Genomic DNA, 18,478 nt, shown 5'->3' with positions numbered 1-18,478 from the left:
ATGGCTATGTTGTTAACACTTTGTGTCTGAAATTGGCCTGCCCTGTCTCTTGAATGGAGGAACATACATTCAATATGTGTGCTGGCATGTATGCCCAAATGTGCCCCTGCCAAAGAATGTTCACTTCTTTTAAGAGTATAAACAGAGGTGCTGCATTTCTTGAGTAAATCTCTCTCCGGTTTCTCTCTCCGTCTATAGGCACCCCCAACTGCAGGGGTGTGGTTTCAAAGACACTGGTACCCTTCTAATACCATGCCAAAATGGGCTGTTCTTAATCAGTGAGTCCATACTGTGTTGCCAGGCCCTTTGTGCGTGAGTATGGACTGCCAACCCTGAGGATGTCAACATTGTAGCCGAGCCCAATTCACTTCACCTGGCATTGAAACACGGGCACTTTCCCGCAAAGCCTGTGGTGAGGAGCGGAAGCTCTGGCTCGTTTGCTTTCTTCCACAGTGCGAGGGTGCTGTAGGACCCCTAATATTGCTGCATCAGCGACTAGCGAACTCGGTGTAGACCAAGGGAGTGAACGATACATTTGCTTGAACAATTCTAAATGGTGCTCGTGTACATTTTAAATTAGGTGTCAGCTGTGGCTCAGTTGGTAGCACCCTCGCCTCTCGGAGTCAGAAGGTTGTGGGTTCAAGGCCCACTCCAGACACTTGAGCACAAAAATCTAGGCTGACACTCCAGTGCAGTGCTGAGGGAGTGCTGCATTGTCCCAGGTGCCGTCTTTTGGATGAGAACCAAGGCCCCGTCTGCACTCTCAGGTGGATGTAAAAGATCCCGTGGCACTATTTCGAAGAAGAGCAGGGGAGTTCTCCCCGGTGTCCTGGCCAATATTTATCCCTCAATCAACATCATTAAAATAAAAACAGATTATCTGGTCGTTATCACTTTGCTGTTTGTGGGAGCGCACAGTGAGAGCTTGCTGTGCGCAAATTGGCTGCTGCGTTTCTTACATTACAACAGTGATACACTTTGAAAAGTACTTCATTGGCTGTAAAGCACTTTGGGTCGTTCTGAGGTCATGAAAGGCGCCATATAAATGCAAGTCTTTCTTTTTAATCAGTCTCTTTTTAACCAGTCCAGCTTTTAAGTATTGGGGAAAAATATAGATTGTTTTTTTCCTTCCCAGTTCTGGCAAGCGGCCTCGGTGAGAAACACCAGTGACTGGAACACTCCTCCTGCTTCAGTTCCTAACCATCTGCTGATTTTAGAGTATTTTTATACTTCACAGTGCAGCTCTGTCAGAGATAGAAATTTGAGAGTAGCAGTGTGACACGTTATTAGAATACAGTTTAGTGAGTAAGAACTGAGGCAGTTTTATGTGATTGAGTGGGACTTGTCAAAACCTGTGGACCTGAATAAATTATGCAAACAAGGAACTGGTGAATAATACAGTAAATATATTTAGTAGTCTTCTTACTTTATATAAAGAGTCTAAATGTATTTTTTCACAAACATAGTCGCTATGCTGGGCTTCCCCAATGGTTCCGCTGGGATTAAGGCAGTGAGAGTAGCCAAATCATAGACAGCATGAAGGTCCCAGGTTCAATTTCCAGTCTGTGCTGAGTTAGCAGGTCTCCGCAGGAGCAGCTGTTGGTGCCTCAACATCTGGGGAGAAGGAGGGAGTGAAAAAGATCATTCAAGCCCTGTCGATTCACAAACCATGTGCAACTATTCTATCTGGGAGTCTATAGTAGCTGCTTAGTCTCCTGAAGATAGATTCTGTACAGATGATTTTCCAAATGACATCAAGCAAAGATTGAGATTATCTCCTCCCCACATTCCCACTTTTGGGCTGGGTTCTCCAACTGGCTGTCCCTGCCTAGCCCAGTGCCTCTCCAAATGCTTTCCCTAGTCCCATTGCCACAAGAAACAACGAGCCATGTGGAATACTGTACTTGGTAATCTGAGCCTCTGCTAATTCCTGCACCCTTCAGCCCGGTTCTTAACCTGATGTTTATCAGCTTTTTTTGAAAGAGGTAATTGACACCGTGTTAATTGCAAAAAGCAAAATACTGCAGGTACTGGAAATTGGAAACCAAAAACCGAAAAAGCTGGAAATACTTCGCAGGCCAGGTAGCATCTGTGGAGAAACCGAAGTTAGTGAGTCGACGATTCCGATCGAAGACCCTTCCTCAGCATTAATTGCTTTTGCTGAAACTATGTTCTACATGGCCACTATTTGGTGGGGAGGTGGGGGGGGGGGGGGCAGCACGTGAGAGGGAAGAGTTCTTCTAATCTCTAGTGTCATTTTTCAACCTGGGTTCCCTAATTCTGCACTCCAAGTCCACATAATCTGCAAATATGTGTTTCTACGTCTGAGCATTTTAAAGATCCGTGAGCCGTGGCTCGGAGAGGAGTACAAAAGCAATGTTGACACACCCAGTGCAGTACTGAGGGAGTGCTTCACAGTCGGAGGTGCCATCTGTCAGATGAGACCTTAAACTGAGGTCCCCATAGGTGGATGTAAAAGATCCCATGGCACTATTTCGAAGAACAGCAGGGGAGTTCTGCGCCGGTGTTCTGGCCGATATGTTTATCCCTCAACCAACAACCAAAAACAGATAATCTGGTCATTATGACAGTGTTGTTTGTGGGAGCTTGCTGTGCACAAATTAGCTGTCGTATTTCCTACATTACAACAGTGACTTCACTTCAAAAGTACAACACTCTGGGATGTCCTGAGGTTGTGAAAGGCGTTGTATAAATGCAAATGTTTTCTTTTCTGTTGTGTATGAATAGTGAAGTTTGTACAAATACAGTGTAGAGCTGATTGTATTTGTGAGTATCTTGGTGAGTATCTTATTAACTATCAGTTCTCAAGGTAAAAATATTGTTTTGAATTACTTTTACATGTACAGGTTGCTGCGTTCTAGCATATCTAGCAGTTTTTCTTGAGCTTTGTTGATGGGATTATGAAATGTGGCTCTGTGCTCAGTGACCACTTACATATAATCTACCGATCATATATGAGCCGTATTACCATACCATGTTCTAGTTCAATGTGGAACATTATAATCTACTTGTTATAGACAGGATTTATTTAAAATAGGTGCTTAGTAAGCGGACACGATGATAATGAAGAACAATTGTGTTGTGTAAATCATTCTCTAACCTTATGTTATGGGCTGTCTGCCCAGATGCATCTTGGAAGCCGTTGAGCGTCTGTTTTCCCAATCTGGTGTAATGCAATGGAACATCATAGAAGTGAAGATGTGCCAGGTACATTGACGCAGCATTTTCCTGGCTTTGTTATGAAGTAGCCGCAGATTTCCTCCCAACTCCCCTCCTCCATTTCCTTCTCCTTGTGCTTGGAGTATGGTTCCATGGGGACCAGCTACAACAACAGCTTGCATTTATATAGCCCTTTCAACAGCACAAAGTGTTTCACTGTGCTTCAGAGGATCGTAATCAAACCAAAATTGACACTGAGCCAAAGAAGGAGGCATTAGGACAGGTGATCAAATGCTTGGTCAAAGAGCTAAGTTTTGAGGAGGGTCTCTGAAGAGAAGAGAGAGGCGGAGAGGTTTAGGGATGGAATTCCAGAGCTTGGGGCCGAGACAGCTGAAGGCACGGCCGTCAATGGTGGGGTGAAGGAGGTGCGGGGGGGGGGTGGTGGGGAAATGGACAACAGGCCAAAGTGGGGGGAACAGAGAGTTCTCGTAGGGCTGGAGGAAGTTAGAGATGGGGAGGGGTCGAGGCCATGGAGGGATTTGAACAGGAGGATGACCATTTTAAAATGGAGGTGTTTGGGGACTGGGAGCCAATGGAGGTCAGGGAGCACAGGGGTGCTGGGTGAACAGGACTTGGTGCAAATTAGAGTATGGGCAGCAGAGTTTTGGAATTGGCTTAAGTTTATAAAGGGAGGAAAATAGGTTGCAACCAGGAGAGCTACCCTCTGGTTTCTCATACAAGTGGTTTCTCTGCATGTGTGGGCCTAATTGGCAAATGCTGACAGGGTCTTCAAGCTGAGCTGGCTCCTGTCCTTGCCCAATGTCTACACATACATACTTTTCAGCTGGAGTCACTGAAATGATCAGGGTAGGGGCACCGGTCCATTGTCATGTTCCTGCTCTCACTCTAGCTGGTAGCTAACTCCGCACAGACCAGTAATGAATCTGGCCCCACCTTGAACTCTATGGTTCAGTTGCATGACTGAACCGTTGGGCGAGATCGACAAACTTTTCAATTGAGGAAAAACTGTAGACAAGTTCAGTAGGCTAAGTGTTGCTTGCTACTGCAGTGCGTGTGTATGTATATTGATACCAGTTTCTAATGGAAGCAGGGATTGATGCTCATTCCTGTCCCCTCAGTGCACTGGAGAGTGACGGTGACAGGAATGCTGTGATTAGGGTTTCCAGCCCTCCAGCTTTGGGCAGGAGTCTCTGGAATGGGCAACTGGTCTCCCGAGCGCCGTTGCTGGCGACTCGGGAGAAACGGTCCTTGTGTGCATGGTTTGCGCACGTGCAGCACGCTGGCTTTCATGGCTTGCAGCGCATCTTCATTACCGGTTGTGCGGATAGCGATATCGGGGCCAACAAAAACTGCCTGCAAACTTGGTGAGTCCTGAGAGAGCAACTGGGGGAGGGAGGGAGAGAGAGAGAAACCCAAACTGAGGGTGAAGGGGGAGAGAAACCCAAACTGAGGGTGAGGGGGGAGAGGAACACAAGGTGAGGGGGGAGAGAAACCCAAACGGAGGGTGAGGGCAGGAGAGAAACACAAATTGAGGGTGAGGGGGGAGAGAAACCCCAACTGAGGGTGAGGGGGGAGAGAAACCCAAACGGAGGGTGAGGGCAGGAGAGAGACCACAAACTGAGGGGGGAGAGTTCATGTCGGCCTGTGATGTGCTCTGTTGTATAATGTGTTTTGTTCTGGGAGTCAGGCAGCTTTGGTCCTTCCGACAGAGGACTGAGCGTCACCTCCCTGAAGCCAGGCTTTAGCGGTGGGGTGTGGGTGTCAGTGAAATTGAATTAGGTTTGGTTTTAGTTTCATTTTATTATTTTTATAACTTGCTGTGTATTGTAAAAAAAATTAATAAAATTGTCTGAAAACTTTAGTTAGAAGTAACTTACCTCGATGACAGTTTTTGTTGAATCAATGGAAATTTACTTGATGTTCCTCATTGCGGTCGATAGTGTAGAAACATCACAGAAGTAGTTTTTGTTTAAACATTCCTTATCCTTGAATCTTTCTATTCTGTTGTGTTCTTTTTGATTTATAAATTGTTATTCATCTCACTATAAAACAAAAAGTCAAATATTTTATTCGGAGCTTGGTGGTCCTGGGACACTCAACTAGGGTAAATGCAATAACATTTACAAACCGTGAGCAAATGTCACGTAACAAAACGTTACATGATCGAATCTCCAGGAATACATCCAACCAGAGTTGGCAACCTGGGTTGTGATGCATAATAGAACAAACCAGGGTTAAAGATCTGTCCAATGTATTTGGCAAGATTCCCAACAAAATAATTATTTACTGTGTCCAGCTGTCCTTGGGGACGGCTTGTGGTTGTCACAATATTGGTTTCCAGGGAATCGAGTTGCGTATCATAGCCTGTTTCTCGGGGGTTCAGGAACTATAGGCCAACAACATTTTTTTTTTAGAACAGATGATTTAAATGCTTGTTTTCAATTTTGGTGATTTCTTAATTAGTTTAAAATAGAACTGGGCTAAGCTTTTCTGTTATGCCTTTGGCTGAAGTGAAGGCTTCTTTCCGTCATAGTTATTGCCTTCTCATGGGGCAGGCCATAAGATCGTAATCCACAATTGTTTGAATTCACAAGCCTGTGACATGTTGCGGTGAAGTGAAACTCCATTTTAGACAGCATTTAAAAGTCAGAATGGAATTCTGGTCAGTTAAGGCTGTATGTCTGTTAACACACACTGAAGGGAAAGAACAAACTTTCATTGCTCAACTACAGCTGCACATCCTGCCACTTTGAGGTGAAGTGCAGTCTCACTCTACTCTCACCCCCCCCCCCCCCCGCTCAACGATCTCGCGTTCATGTAGAATATAACTGAACATGTCATGCTAGTTGAAGTTTTGTTTGTTTCCATTATTCCAGAACTGGCACGGGTAGCGTTACCTGCACCAGTGTTCGTATCTTCAACAATTCCAGATGCTGTGAAGTGAGGACGAAGCCTCAGTGCATTAATATTACAGTCAAAATACTGAGGGCAAGTTCAGGAGCATCGCTAAATAAACACATAGCAGATGTTAATGGACTCCACATTTGGGTGGGTATCTACTATTGGATGGGAGGTAACTGGAGAGCACTTGCATTCTCCATCGAGGCAGCCACATTGACGGTTTGGGATCTTGTGTCAACAGTTTTTATGCAAATCATAGAATATTAAAAATTTGCAGTACAGAAGGAGGCCATTCGGCCCATCGTATCTGTGTCGGCCAAAAAAAAGCTATCCAACCAAATCCCACCTTCCAGCTCTTGATCCGTAGCCTTGTAGGTTATGGCACTTCAAGTGCATATCCAAGTAATTTTTAAATATGATGAGGGTTTCTGTCTCCACCGCCCTCTGGGTGAAAAAAGTTCTCCTCAACTCCTCTCTCATCCTTCTACCAATTACTTTAAATCTATGCCCCCTGGTTATTGACCTCTCTGCTAAGGGAAATAAGTCCTTCCTATCCACTCTGTCTAGGCACCTCATAATTTTATACAACTCAATTAAGTCTCCCCTCAGCCTCCTCTGTTCCAAAGAAGAAAACCCCTAAAGTGCGGTGCCCAGAATTGGACACAATACTCCAGTTGAGGCCAAACCAGTGTTTTTAAAGGTTCATCATAACTTCATTGCTTTTGTACTCTATGCCTCTATTTATGAAGCTCCGGATCCCTTATGCTTTTTTAACCGCTTTCTCAGCCTGCTCTACCACCTTCAACGATTTTTTGCCCACATACCCCCACTTCTCAGTGTCCTACCATTTATTGTGAATTCCCTTGCCTTGTTATCTCTCCCCAAATGCATTACCTCACATTTCTCCAGATTGAATTCCATTTGCCACTTTTCTGCCCACCTGACCAGTCCATTGATATTTTCCTGCAGTCTATCGCTTTCTTTCTCACTATCAACCACACGGCCAATTTTTGTATCAACTGCAAATTTTAGGGTCAGAGAAAGATTGCGAAGTGTTGATGACTGTACCAGCAAGAAGTCCTTTTTTTATTATTGGAGATAGTTCAGGAGAATTAATGTTGCTTTTGCGTCTCGAGCTAATTCTATTATGGTGAAATGACAGCACTGGTAAGACTTGGCAGTGTTGGAGGGCGGAGTGAGGCAATGGATCTGCACACTATCCTTTCGTGTTGGAGGTCTGGGTTTGAAACCACCCAGAATGAAGGAAGGGAAGTCTTTCCTTCTGGTTGAAAGGGTCTTTTTGTGAAATTAGCTTGGTGCAGCTGCACTACAAATTTAGTTTGAGCGCAAAACAATTTTGGTTTTGTCCCAATGCTAAATTTGTGTGCTGTAAACAGAGTGTCAAGGCCTGAACTGACTCCAAGGCAAAGCACAGTGAGCTTTCCTCTTCAAGGGAGTTTCCACCCACTTTGCTCCGGTGCCAAGTTGGAGCCTCCTTCCAGATTCACTCTGCATTTATACTATAACTACAGTTAGTAGCGTGAATATATTGCAGATAGTCTCAATCTAGTTCCTAGTAGGTGTGGGCCCACAACACACAGATACCTCTAATTTGGTACTGAATGGGCAATCTCCCTCAGGCCACAAGGATACCCGAGAAATGGAAATTTCACCTTTTGTGTAGTGTAAATTATTCCTCTATGGTCATAATGAAGGCATATGATTTTATTTATTCATTCACAGGGTGTGGGTGTTGCTGGCAAGGCCAGCATTTATTGCCCATCCCTACTTTCCCTTGAGAAGGTGGTGGTGAGCCACCTTCTTGAACCGCTGCAGTCCGTGAGCATACTTCTTTGTAGCAGCTTGGTACGACTGAGTGAGTGGTTTGCTCAGTCACTTCAGAGGGCAGTTAAGAGTCAACCCCATTGCTGGTTGTCTGGAGTCACATGTAGGCCAGACCGGGTAAAGACAGCAGATTTCCTTCCCTAAAAGACATTAGTGACCCAGATGGGTTTTTCCAACAATCCAGTTGTTTCATGGTCACCATTACTGATGCTAGCTTTTTAATTCCAGATTTATTTAACTGAATTTAAATTCCCCAGCTGCCGTGGTGGGATTTGAACTCGTGTTTCTGGATCATTAGTCCAGGCCTCAGTGACGTAACCTCTGCTGCCATTCCCGATGCATTATTAGAGCAGAGTAGGTCAAGCTTTACTCTGCATTGAACCTGTGACAGTGTTTCATGCTAACACACGGTGCCTTAAGTGTAAAGTGTTTGACCCCCTAATACTTAAATTCTTTACCTTAATGAACAACAAAAAATGTTAACTGGTGGCCCTTTTTTCCCTCGGTTTTATCGGCAAATTTGGCAACAACTCTAAAGCATGACTCATGGTTCTGTTGTCCTTCCTGAATGCTTGTGCAACCTTAAACCGACAGTGTGCAGGTTCTGTGTCCTGTTTGGTCCTGAGCTGAGCTTCAAACCCTACATCCTATTCATCACAAGGCTATCTATGCCCACCTCCTTTTACTGTTGTATCCGTGTGTTAATGGAGACACGGAATGCAGGAGTTGGTTTAACAGGTGTTTACTGAACAAAGTCTGGAGGTGAACTAAAAGATACAAGACGCTATACAGGCTTATATACCCGAGTGGTCACTACCGCCGGTGTATTACAGTACACGGGCTCTTAAAGGTACATACACTACAATTCCTCCCCTTTTAGATAATTAGTACATAACATTTTAAATAATCATTAATTAACATTTTTACAAGAATAATCATCTACACATTTGCTGCAGTTAATCAATTATAAGTCCGTCTCTCTGGAGGCTTCCTGACTCGGTCCGGATAACGCCTCGGTGGTGTAGTAGTTTTCGGTGGTGTAGTAGGTTCTTTTGGCAAGGTCGACTCGGCTTGAATGCCAGTGTCGGGTTCATCTGGTTCCAGTATCACCGGATCGGAGGTAGATACTATGGGTATCTCTGCTTCATCATTAGGCGTATAGAGTTGTGGTGTAGGTTGTCCCTTTTCGGATGACTCTATGATCTGGTCAGCATGGCGCCTTATTATGCTTTCACCAATGTCCACGGTATACATCAGCAGTCCTAGTCGTGTGCAAATAGTTCCAGGCTGCCATTTCTCGGTACGGTAGTCCCGGGCCAAAACTTGTTGACCTATCTGGAAGGTTCTAGTTGGCCTTTCATTCATGCCTTGAATTTGCCGGTTCTCTACGTCCCTTCTGATGTTTGGCTTGATCAAATCCAGCCGGCATCTTAGTCTTCTATTGAAAAACATCATGGCGGGAGTTTGGTTTGTAACCACGTGTTGCATTCCTGTATGCAAACAAGAAGTTATCTACCTTATGTTGTAGATTTATGTCTTCATTACCCATGGCCTTCTTGAAGGTCTGGACAAACCTTTCAGCTAATCCATTGGTGGCGGGATGGTATGGGGCGGACGTGTAGTGCTTAACCCCATTGTTTTTTAAGAACTTCCTGAATTCTTCGGACACAAATTGCGGTCCATTATCAGAACAGATCTGTTCAGGCAGCCCATTCCTGGCAAATATGGTCCTTTAATACTGTGATGGTTTTTTCCGTGGTGCTGGAGGACATCTTTATTACCTCTGACCACTTGGAGTGTGCATCAACCGCGATTAAGAACATTGAGTCCATAAATGGACCAGCAAAGTCGATATGTACCCTTTGCCATGGAGATGAGGGCCACTCCCATGGATGTAGAGAGGCTTGTGGTGGGGCGTTTTGAACCTTCTGGCATCCTAGACAGCTCGTGGTAATTTCTTCGATATCTCCATCGATACCTGGCCACCACACAAACGCTCTGGCTAGGTTCTTAATTTTCACTCCACCCAGATGCCCCTCGTGAAGCTCCTTTAGCACTTTATCCTGGCGTTTGGGTGGAATCACCACTCTGGATCCACACATCAAGGTTCCTCGGCACACTGACAGCTGTTCTCTTCTTTGCGAGAATGCTGGCAACAGTGGTTCGCCATGTGCTGGCCATCCCTTCACCGTTAAATCGTAGACTCGTGAGAGAGTCGGGTCATTTCTCATTCCCTTTTCAATGGTAGAATTTGTTACTGGTAGACATTCGACTATGGTTGAGTGGAACATCTCTACTGGGTCCACTGTAGGTGCCTCTTCTACCGTTGGCAACGGTAGGCGTGATAAACCGTCAGCATTCCCATGCTGTTTTGATCCTTTGTATTCTATGTCATATTGGTGTGCCCCTAGGAAAAGGGACCACCTCTGTAGCCTTTGCGCTGTCATAATGGGAACGCCCTTTTTAGGGTTGAATATGGAGACGAGGGGTTGATGGTCAGTCAACAAGGTAAATTTTTGTCCGTGTAGGTAATGGTTGAATTTCTTCACTCCCCACACCAGGCTGAGTGCTTCCCCGTCGATCTGGGCATAGTTACGCTCAGCTGAGTTCAATGAGCGTGACGCAAAAGCTATCGGCCGCTCCGAGCCGTCAGGGAATCTATGCGATAATACTACTCCTACGCCGTAAGGGGATGCATCGCACGCCAGTCTGATTGGCAGTGATGGGTTGTAATGAGCCAACACTTCCTTGGACGTGATCAAGCCTTTGCATTTATGGAAGGCACGTTTACAGTCTTCGCTCCATTTCCAAATTACTCCCGTTTGTAGCAGTTTGTTAAGAGGATGCAGAACAGTTGACAAGTTCGGTAAAAATTTATGATAGTAATTTATCAATCCCAGGAACGACCTTAATTGTGAGGCATTTTCAGGTGCTGGGGCTTTTATGACCGCTTCAATTTTTTCAGGTGACTTATGCAAGCCTTCTTCGTTAATTATATGGCCACAATATGATATTTGCTTCTGGAAAAATTCGCACTTGGGGCGATTTGCTCGTAGGCCCCGTTCTCTCAGCCTAGTGAGCACCTGCTCCAAATTGGCAAGGTGCTCGTTGTCGTTTTCTCCTGTTACAAGGATGTCGTCTAGGTAGCATTGAGTCCCCGGAATCTCTTGCAGGACTTGCTCCATAGCTCTTTGCCAGATAGCTGGAGCTGATGCTACTCCGAAAACCAGTCGATTGTACTGGTACAGGCCTTTGTGTGTGTTTATCGTGAGATACTTTTTAGAGGCCTCCTCACCCTCCATCTGTAGATATGCCTGTGCCAAGTCAATTTTGGTGAAACGTTTCCCTCCGGATAGTGAGGCGAAAATATCTTCTATCCTTGGAAGAGGATACTGTAACTGTATCGTGTGAAGGACCGGGTTTACAGTCACCTTGAAGTCCCCGCAGATGCGAATTTTTCTCTGTTCTTCAGATTTATCATTATTCAACGTTTTCTTCATGACCGGGACGATGGGTGTTGCCCACTCGCTCCAATCTACCTTTGATAACATGCCTGCTTTTTCCAAATTCTCCAGCTCTGCCTCGACTGCTGGACGAATTGCGTATGGCACCGGCCTTGCCTTAAAAAAACTTGGGAATTGCCGCATCTTCCACTTTTAGTGAGGCGGTGACTCCTTTCAAGGTTCCTAGTTCCTGTTGAAACACTTCTTTGGCGTTAGCCAAGATGTCTTTTAATCGTTCAGGTATGACATCATCATTTTTTTTCTTACTGGTCACCGTCAGTGCCTGAATGGAGTGCCAGTCTAAACGTATCTTCCTGATCCATTCACGTCCCAACAACGGTGGACCACCATCTTGCAGAACGTATAAATACAACTTCTGTATTTCCTTGCCATTGTATACAACAGGCATCTTTATTTTCCCTCTGGGGTATACTTTCTGCCCCGTATATGTCTTCAAGATAATGGATGTGTCTTTCAAAGGTATATGAGGAAATAGCCGCTCGTAATCCCGTCGACTTATGACGGTGAGAGCTGAACCTGTATCTAGCTCCATTTTAATTGGGGACCCCGCTATCGTGAGGGTAACCCAAATGGTCTGGTAATCTTCTTTGGCAATTACATTATGTAATTTGAGACAGCTTAGTCTCTTGTTTCCAGAGTCGCTATCGCTCTTCTGGTCTTCGGAGCTACTGTCCGTCATCATTTGTACCTTTCTGTACTTATTGATTTTTTTTCTGTCAGTGGATTTTTTGTTTCCAGATCGGCATACATGTGCAATGTGCCCATCTTTCTGCATTGCCTGCATGCTTTGTCCTTGAACCAGCAGTCCCTCTGGTCATGGGTGGATCTGCCGCAGCGATAACATCTCTCTCAACCCCGTGTCATTTCATGGGTGCCGAAGTCCTGTGGCTTTTGCTGTATCTCTGCAGCTCCTCTTGCTGCTGCTTCGTATGATACAGCCACACTGAAAGCCTTGTCCAGTGTCAAATCTTTCTCAGAAAGTAGCCTTTTCTGTGTTCCTTCACTTAGGAGACCGCAGACGAATTTGTCTCGTAGAGAATCTGCCAGTCCTGCCCCGAATTGGCAGTGCTTTGACAGCTTTCTTAATTCGGTGAGGTAATCAGCGTTACTTTCATTCGTGTGCTGATTCCTCCTGAAGAATTTGAATCGTTCCACTATCAGCAGCGGTGTTGGGTTTAAGTGCTCCTGTAGGGTATCAACAATCTCCTTAAAATTCTGGTCCATCGGTTTGGCTGGAGTGGTTAAGTTTCGTAACAGCCCATATGTCCTTGCGCCCATCAGATTTAGAAGTACCGATGACTTTTTATCATCCTCTACTTAATTCGCTGTGCAATATACCTCCACTCTTTCCACATGTGGTCCAATCCTCTATATCACTATCGAAAGCAGTAATATTGCCAGTCTTGGGCATCCTGAAAATCAAAAATGGTGCCTCCCGCGCTTTCCTTTCTTCCCAGCCGAGAAAAAATGGCGCCTCCTGCGCTTTCCCGCCGCTGCCGCTGCTGACAACGCTGTTCTCCGCGGATTTTTATTTACACAGATATTTTTAATAGTTGGAGACTCGTTCCCGCTGGACTCTGGGACTTTTCCCTCCCTCTGCTTGGTCCGAATGCCGACCTGCTTTGCAGCGCCCGCCGTCTCCCGAGTGCCCCACCCTCCGTCTCTGTTTGCCTCCGCCTTCCGACTCGCTGCTCAGCCCCGCTGCAGAGCCACCCGATCGAGCCCCAGCCTGCCGCCCAGGAAGGATTAGTGCAGTACCTGCCACCAGCCCGGCTAGCTGGTGAAACCACAGTTTGTTTTTTTTTCTTTGACCTTCGTCTGAGGAATCGATCTCCTTGAGGTGCTGCCGAATTGCAGGTAAGTCCGTTTCCAATTCGTCGCCACTGTTGTATCCGTGTGTTAATGGAGACACGGAATGCAGGAGTTGGTTTAACAGGTGTTTACTGAACAAAGTCTGGAGGTGAACTAAAAGATACAAGACGCTATACAGGCTTATATACCTGAGTGGTCACTACTGGTATTACAGTACACAGGGGCTCTTAAAGGTACATACACTACATTTACCTCACCCCAGCACTGTGGAAAGCCTCATCCATGCTTACATCACCTCCAGGCTTGATTTCTCCGACACACTCGTCGTGATTCCTAAATATCGTCCCACATGAACAAGCTGTCCAAGAATTTGCTGTCTACATCATTCCTGTTCCCCGCACACCCTGTTGCCAATCTAATTTGGCTCCCTGTTCCCACCGCAGCCCCCCCCCCCGAACCGCAGTGTATTCAAAATCCTGACTTAAAAACCCCTGTGCTTTTGCCACTTCCTACCGTTTCCTTGTGTGCTGGCTGCTCCTCTGACTTCTCTCCTTTACATCCTCTCGAGTTTTACTCCTTCAGCGGCAAAGCCGCCGCCTTTCTTTCCCCTCCTCTCTGAAACACTTTCTGTAAAACCCTCTGCCTTGCTGTCTCTTTTTTTTGAAGGTGTTTTAAAGAAGTGAGAGAGAGAGACCGAATGGTCTGTGCTGTACGTTCCAAGTAATTTTATGCAAAACCTACCGCTTTGACTAATCTTCTAACTCCTCTCCAACCCCAGCACAATGCCTGTTTCAGGCCTGTGAAATGCTTTGGGATATTTTATTGTGCCAAGTGTGTTAAATAAATGCAAATTTTTGGCTGACATGGCAAACAGCAAGGACTTGACTTGGCACGTGATGGAGCAATGAAGAAAGGTAATTTATTTGATAATATATGGAATATTGTAATCCTAGACATGATCACTATGATGATGACAATATGTAGCCTTTGTAGTGATAGTCGTTCTACAACAAAATCTACGCAGAGTAATTTAACTTCGGCCGATGTGTAAAACTGGCTATCGGATCAACCACCCTTTATACATCTCTCCCCATTGAAAATGGGGTGCTGATTCGCAAGTACCTGTTTTACATTATTGCGCAAAGTCAAGATCTACCTCCCGGTAGCTTTTAAGAAATGAGTGATGTGCGGACGTAGGAAGATTTTTGGCAACGTTGAGCAATCAATTTGTCAGCTTCTTCATTCTAGCTGAAATGACGTTGGGAGCTGTCAAAAAATATCTTCAGGCTGCAGATTAATCTATGTAGTTGATGTCTGGTAAGATTATAAAATCTCTTTATTCTGCGCTTTTTCTCAGTCTCTCTCTCTCCCCCCCAGTCTCTCTCTCTCCCCCCCAGTCTCTCTCTCTCCCCCCCAGTCTCTCTCTCTCCCCCCCAGTCTCTCTCTCTCCCCCCCAGTCTCTCTCTCTCCCCCCCAGTCTCTCTCTCTCCCCCCCAGTCTCTCTCTCTCCCCCCCAGTCTCTCTCTCTCCCCCCAGTCTCTCTCTCTCCCCCCAGTCTCTCTCTCTCCCCCCAGTCTCTCTCTCTCCCCCCCAGTCTCTCTCTCTCCCCCCCAGTCTCTCTCTCTCCCCCCCAGTCTCTCTCTCTCCCCCCCAGTCTCTCTCTCTCCCCCCCAGTCTCTCTCTCTCCCCCCCAGTCTCTCTCTCTCCCCCCCAGTCTCTCTCTCTCCCCCCCAGTCTCTCTCTCTCCCCCCCAGTCTCTCTCTCTCCCCCCCAGTCTCTCTCTCTCCCCCCCAGTCTCTCTCTCTCCCCCCCAGTCTCTCTCTCTCCCCCCCAGTCTCTCTCTCTCCCCCCCAGTCTCTCTCTCTCCCCCCCAGTCTCTCTCTCTCCCCCCCAGTCTCTCTCTCTCCCCCCCAGTCTCTCTCTCTCCCCCCCAGTCTCTCTCTCTCCCCCCCAGTCTCTCTCTCTCCCCCCCAGTCTCTCTCTCTCCCCCCCAGTCTCTCTCTCTCCCCCCCAGTCTCTCTCTCTCCCCCCCAGTCTCTCTCTCTCCCCCCCAGTCTCTCTCTCTCCCCCCCAGTCTCTCTCTCTCCCCCCCAGTCTCTCTCTCTCCCCCCCAGTCTCTCTCTCTCCCCCCCAGTCTCTCTCTCTCCCCCCCAGTCTCTCTCTCTCCCCCCCAGTCTCTCTCTCTCCCCCCCAGTCTCTCTCTCTCCCCCCCAGTCTCTCTCTCTCCCCCCCAGTCTCTCTCTCTCCCCCCCAGTCTCTCTCTCTCCCCCCCAGTCTCTCTCTCTCCCCCCCAGTCTCTCTCTCTCCCCCCCAGTCTCTCTCTCTCCCCCCCAGTCTCTCTCTCTCCCCCCCAGTCTCTCTCTCTCCCCCCCAGTCTCTCGCTCTCCCCCCCAGTCTCTCGCTCTCCCCCCCAGTCTCTCGCTCTCCCCCCAGTCTCTCGCTCTCCCCCCAGTCTCTCGCTCTCCCCCCAGTCTCTCGCTCTCCCCCCAGTCTCTCGCTCTCCCCCCAGTCTCTCGCTCTCCCCCCAGTCTCTCGCTCTCCCCCCAGTCTCTCTCTCTCCCCCCCAGTCTCTCTCTCTCCCCCCCAGTCTCTCTCTCTCCCCCCCAGTCTCTCTCTCTCCCCCCCAGTCTCTCTCTCTCCCCCCCAGTCTCTCTCTCTCCCCCCCAGTCTCTCTCTCTCCCCCCCAGTCTCTCTCTCTCCCCCCCAGTCTCTCTCTCTCCCCCCCAGTCTCTCTCTCTCCCCCCCAGTCTCTCTCTCTCCCCCCCAGTCTCTCTCTCTCCCCCCCAGTCTCTCTCTCTCCCCCCCAGTCTCTCTCTCTCCCCCCCAGTCTCTCTCTCTCCCCCCCAGTCTCTCTCTCTCCCCCCCAGTCTCTCTCTCTCCCCCCCAGTCTCTCTCTCTCCCCCCCAGTCTCTCTCTCTCCCCCCCAGTCTCTCTCTCTCCCCCCCAGTCTCTCTCTCTCCCCCCCAGTCTCTCTCTCTCCCCCCCAGTCTCTCTCTCTCCCCCCCAGTCTCTCTCTCTCCCCCCCAGTCTCTCTCTCTCCCCCCCAGTCTCTCTCTCTCCCCCCCAGTCTCTCTCTCTCCCCCCCAGTCTCTCTCTCTCCCCCCCAGTCTCTCTCTCTCCCCCCCAGTCTCTCTCTCTCCCCCCCAGTCTCTCTCTCTCCCCCCCAGTCTCTCTCTCTCCCCCCCAGTCTCTCTCTCTCCCCCCCAGTCTCTCTCTCTCCCCCCCAGTCTCTCTCTCTCCCCCCCAGTCTCTCTCTCTCTCCCCCCCAGTCTCTCTCTCTCTCCCCCCCAGTCTCTCTCTCTCCCCCCCAGTCTCTCTCTCTCCCCCCCAGTCTCTCTCTCTCCCCCCCAGTCTCTCTCTCTCCCCCCCAGTCTCTCTCTCTCCCCCCCAGTCTCTCTCTCTCCCCCCCAGTCTCTCTCTCTCCCCCCCAGTCTCTCTCTCTCCCCCCCAGTCTCTCTCTCTCCCCCCCAGTCTCTCTCTCTCCCCCCCAGTCTCTCTCTCTCCCCCCCAGTCTCTCTCTCTCCCCCCCAGTCTCTCTCTCTCCCCCCCAGTCTCTCTCTCTCCCCCCCAGTCTCTCTCTCTCCCCCCCAGTCTCTCTCTCTCCCCCCCAGTCTCTCTCTCTCCCCCCCAGTCTCTCTCTCTCCCCCCCAGTCTCTCTCTCTCCCCCCCAGTCTCTCTCTCTCCCCCCCAGTCTCTCTCTCTCCCCCCCAGTCTCTCTCTCTCCCCCCCAGTCTCTCTCTCTCCCCCCCAGTCTCTCTCTCTCCCCCCCAGTCTCTCTCTCTCCCCCCCAGTCTCTCTCTCTCCCCCCCAGTCTCTCTCTCTCCCCCCCAGTCTCTCTCTCTCCCCCCCAGTCTCTCTCTCTCCCCCCCAGTCTCTCTCTCTCCCCCCCAGTCTCTCTCTCTCCCCCCCAGTCTCTCTCTCTCCCCCCCAGTCTCTCTCTCTCCCCCCCCAGTCTCTCTCTCTCCCCCCCCAGTCTCTCTCTCTCCCCCCCCAGTCTCTCTCTCTCCCCCCCCAGTCTCTCTCTCTCCCCCCCCCAGTCTCTCTCTCTCCCCCCCCAGTCTCTCTCTCTCCCCCCCAGTCTCTCTCTCTCCTTCCCTCTCCTTCCCACACAGACAAACTCATATATTCCACATATTCCTTACTTGGGTGTCACCATTCTGTGACACACAGTCACACTTGCAGCTGCACACTTACCACTAGATGGAGCTCCAGAAGCTGCTGATCCCGCCCACCCCAACCAACACCTGGACCCACAGCATCACTACTGCACGGAGGGAAGTTTCCTTTGTGCAGAATTTCTGTGGTCAGAGCCAGGGGAGATGCTAGTACATGTTGCAACACACTATAAAATGCTCCCCAAGACGATGGAGAGGGAGCAGAAATGGGATAATTTTGCTGAAAAAAGGTTTTCAAGTGGTTCTTTTGCACCTACACAGCCAAGTAGCGAAGAATACTGAGCTGAAGGATATGCTCCCAGACCAAAGAGGGGCGCTGTATCCAAGAGAGACCATGTGAGCACAAGTAAAATCTATTGAAGTTTACGGTACAGAAGGTGAATTAATCTGTGTCGGCTCGTCGTGCTGTCCCTATAGCCTTGTATCTTCTGCCATTTATTTATCCACTTTTCTCCTAAAAGATGCGGGAGTCTCTGCTTCAACTGCTGTCTGCCTCAAAGAAGCATCCACAGTCCTGTTTCCTGATGGGCCAGTTTAAACACTGAGCTAGGGAAGTCTAACCTCTCAGAAAAGTAATCGAGTGTCTCCCTCAACACCACTAACATTTTCAGGGTTGGATCACCCAAACAATTTATATAAAAAAAAAAAAAAAAATCTAAACAACAAATGAAGCCAAAGCGCCAAGATCTGGAAAAATCAAAGCACAAATTCCGTGCAGTGTTCCCTGGTCACAGAAGGGATCCAGTCAGCTGGTGGACACTGCTTGTTGGTGTTCATTGGTCCACCCGGCTTATTGAACTATATATGAACATTGCCTCGAAAAGTGAACACGCTTGTTGGGAGAAACCTGCCAGGCATCCTGGACCCAATGGATGACCCACAGCAGGTCACCTGATCTTCTCGTCTGACCAAAAACAAGCAGGGTCAAGGAAAAGTCAGACCAAAAGAAGCAACCCTGGTGCCCAAGGGTAGAAGGCAATATCCTCTGGTACTTGGTTATTCTCACGTAAGTATCTAAAA

At 48.3% G+C, this 18,478-nt stretch overlaps 1 protein-coding gene and 1 long non-coding RNA gene across 2 annotated transcripts in view; one reads left to right on the top strand and one right to left on the bottom strand.

The window, feature by feature from the left end:
• The window catches only part of LOC147111207 (calcium/calmodulin-dependent protein kinase type 1-like), a 218,079-nt gene that overhangs the window by 93,253 nt on the left and 106,348 nt on the right, over nt 1–18,478 (top strand). The window lies entirely within an intron of this gene.
• Nucleotides 1,387–3,467, bottom strand: LOC147111208 (uncharacterized). Its single transcript, XR_015080115.1, has 2 exons — nt 3,122–3,467; nt 1,387–1,614 (listed from the first exon to the last, which is right to left on the bottom strand). It is a non-coding gene; the product is annotated as an uncharacterized LOC147111208 (long non-coding RNA).

The sequence above is a fragment of the Somniosus microcephalus genome, chromosome 11 (assembly GCF_052327205.1).
Source record: "Somniosus microcephalus isolate GS21.2 chromosome 11, FLI_Smic_1.0, whole genome shotgun sequence".
NCBI lineage: Eukaryota > Metazoa > Chordata > Chondrichthyes > Squaliformes > Somniosidae > Somniosus > Somniosus microcephalus.
This window is presented reverse-complemented; position numbering and strand designations above follow the sequence as displayed.